The 3,186-nt window shown below is 40.1% G+C and overlaps 1 pseudogene across 1 annotated transcript; it reads right to left on the bottom strand.

The window, feature by feature from the left end:
* Positions 1-999: 999 nt before the first annotated feature.
* LOC149208533 (aldehyde oxidase GLOX pseudogene) lies at positions 1,000-2,886 on the bottom strand (annotated as a pseudogene). Its single transcript, XR_016252137.1, has 2 exons — positions 1,242-2,886; positions 1,000-1,166 (listed from the first exon to the last, which is right to left on the bottom strand). The product of XR_016252137.1 is annotated as an aldehyde oxidase GLOX pseudogene (transcript).
* Between the last annotated feature and the right edge of the window lie 300 nt (positions 2,887-3,186).

Here is a 3,186-nt window from a genome sequence, read left to right as displayed (position 1 = left end):
GTGTAGAATGTGAATCACAAATAAAATATTTTAATGTCAACTATGCATATATTGTATAAAAAAAAGTGAAAAAAAAAAAATTATAGTTCAAACATTTTATTAGTGTATTTATCAAATATAATATATAGATCCATCTTAACTCTAGATCTATCAAAAGCTAAACATAATCAAATATTTTGTAGTTTTGCACTTTCAAAAGGTTTGTATTTTGAGAGATTTAATATCTTTGAATGATTGGTATATTTGAAATTAAAATATTTTTTGTGGTTATATCCAATAAAAAAAATTCATCTCAAAATTAAACACTAAAAGAATTAAACATCTACATTATATAATAAATTGTAGAAAAAGCCTATCAACACATTATTTTTTTACTTCAAATAAATATATGATATTTTATATCTATATATAAAGAATACTAAATTATTTTATTATATATATATATATATATATATATATATATATATAATTAATTAATTAATTAATTAATTAAATTAATTTATATTGTTATTAATTATTTTCTCATATATATAGAAGTTATATTTTTTATATAAAGAATACCCCACTATTATATATATATATATAATTAATTGAAATAATTTATATATTATTAATATATTTTTATATATTATATTTTAAGAAAAAATTAATATAAATGTATATAGAAAGACTTTTTCCCTTCAAATATTTCATAAATTTAAAAATAATTAATAACTTACAAGGAAATGCACAAACTAAATTGACCCTCGTAAGAATCAAATAGTATACCATCTAAGTATCTTGCCGCTGGCAATGATCGCCCTTAATAAATTATAAAAATAATATCCATTTTCTTTCACAATTTACCATAGAGAGGCTATGGCTTATATTCAAGTACTTTATACTATCATTAACATCATAAAAATACAAGTTCTTTTAGGGCATGGTTACTTTCTACACCAAGTTTGTTTATACATATAACAAAAGTTTAAGCCTAAGGATCTTAAACAATCTGTCGGTGCATGATTATTTATCCTGCGGCAAGTTTGTTTGTTTTAACAAACGCTTCAGCCTAATGGACGTAAACTATGGGTATATATATTTCAAATTTACATAGCAATGATTGGCTATTTCAAATCATACGCGCGCTCACTATCCAGACCTCCGACCGAGCGCTCATTGTCTGCCTGCAATGTAAACGGTCATCAGTTTTTATCAAACTAACGAAGTGCTAAAATAGTTGAGTTTCCTGTATACTTTACCTGGTCTCTAATTCGTGATTTGAATCCAGGCTGCGATGCCGGGGATGCCCTGTGTCAGTGGAAACAACATGTAATAAGATGATGGTGCAATATTCCCGTTGGGAGGAGCCGTGACAGCGACAGAATACGTATTGGTTCCCACACGAACAGCTGCCGCCAATTTCAGCCTCAGCATGCGCTGGCCCTGAGCAAACGAATGCGTTGTGAATGGCGCACTCAGAAGATTCATCTCCAAGGCTGTGAGCTGACCAGTTAGAGAAAAAAACACAGTAAACGTCTGCCCATGGCTAACAGTAGCAGGGGCCTTCGTGATCTGTGGGCGTATAGCGTTCCAAACACTGGCGAGATACGGAGGCGAGAAAGCTTCCACTCTCAACTCCGTGGGAAAGGTCCCGCTGAAAGTATAGAACAGATGAGTATTACTCCCAGCAACCAATACACGGCCATCCGCCAACAAATTCGCAGTGGAATGATACACGCGGGGAATCGTAGTGGCTTGGAGGACAGAAAACGTCCGCTGTCCTGGATTGTAACTCACTGGATTCAAGACGGGTTCTGAAGCGAAGCCGAAGCCCTGAGAGCCCCGTCCGGCGCCATTGATTATAAGCACTTCGCCAGAAGGAAGAATGATCATGTCGCCCATGCATCTTCTCATGGGCATATTCGACATCGTCCAAACAGGTGCCGCCACCGTGATCACCATTCTGCCGCACGTCTGCGAAGTCGGAAACTGTGCGGTGGGTTTCAGAAAGGCCCCTGCTTGAGCCCCTCCGCAGACCATGACCTCCGCAGTCTGGTAACCACTCGAACCTTCAAGCGGGAGAAGCACCGAACTTCCCCCCGAAGGATAATTTCTGGGCTCTCCGGGTATGGTAGGGAAATAGCGTACAACGGTACTGGTAAAGTAATTCAATTCGATGGAATCCCTATTTGCAAAGATGTATAGATTCCCGTTGGGAAGAAGATGCACGTACGGATAAAGATTATCGTTTTGTGCATCATTAGTGGTTGCCAAGAACGGCAGAGAGAAGGTGCCTTCGCCTGCCGCTTTCGGCACGAACTCATACGTGAAAACCGCTCGGCCTCCCACGACGATTACTCTCCCGTCCGGCAGGAGCTGATCGGTGGCGTACCACCGTGGTTCGGCTAACTCCGTCTTGGGATCCTCCACCCAGTCGCAGGTTCCGGTCGACGGACATGGCGCGATTCTCCGGATCTTCAGGGCGCCATCGAGGTTTCCTCCCGTTTGAAGCAGCGTTCCGTCGGCCAAAAACTGACCCGAAGAGCACCAGGTATCGGTCTGAATGAACAGCGTGCGTATCCCGTTGTTGGCGAGGCTTAGCACAACACTGTGCGCAGTGCAGTCGCGCTTGAGAACCTGGTCTAAGGGATTTACTCTGCATTTTCCGTTGGGCAAATTTATTTGCGACGGGCCTATGTTGGTCCGATCCAGCATGACCACTGTGTGGAAACGGGTAACCGCAGTGTGCATTGATGCTATTCCAGCATTATAGTCTAACAGTTTCCAGGTACCAGTAGGCGCAGCTGCTTGCATTTCGGCCAGGAGCCAAAACCTGGAATGTACCAGTAATATCAAAAATACCCATCGCATACTATTTGGCGCTCTCATCATTTTGAGCTTCGCTCTCACAATCTCGCCTCGAGATCTGATTGAAGTTTTGAACTAAGAAAATTAAGGGATTGCAGCCTTAAGTAGAAGTTTGTGGGAATAATCATGGTCTGCCATCGTGAACATAATTTGCACGCCACAACATCTTATTGGATGGATCCGTGGGGCATTTTGATGTTATCAGAGCAGATTTCACGAGGTTTTTAATTGACAATAAATGCAGTGCAAGATACCTAGCTGGCTGGAGATGAATCAGTGTGCGCCAAAGAAGAACCTTTCAGACCTTGTGTGTTGGATGACGATTACTAGGACGTG

This window comes from Pinus tabuliformis, chromosome 1_2, assembly GCF_031772625.1.
Source record: "Pinus tabuliformis cultivar Carrire ecotype Pingquan chromosome 1_2, CPIR1, whole genome shotgun sequence".
In the NCBI taxonomy this organism is placed as follows: Eukaryota; Viridiplantae; Streptophyta; class Pinopsida; order Pinales; family Pinaceae; genus Pinus; species Pinus tabuliformis.
This window is presented reverse-complemented; position numbering and strand designations above follow the sequence as displayed.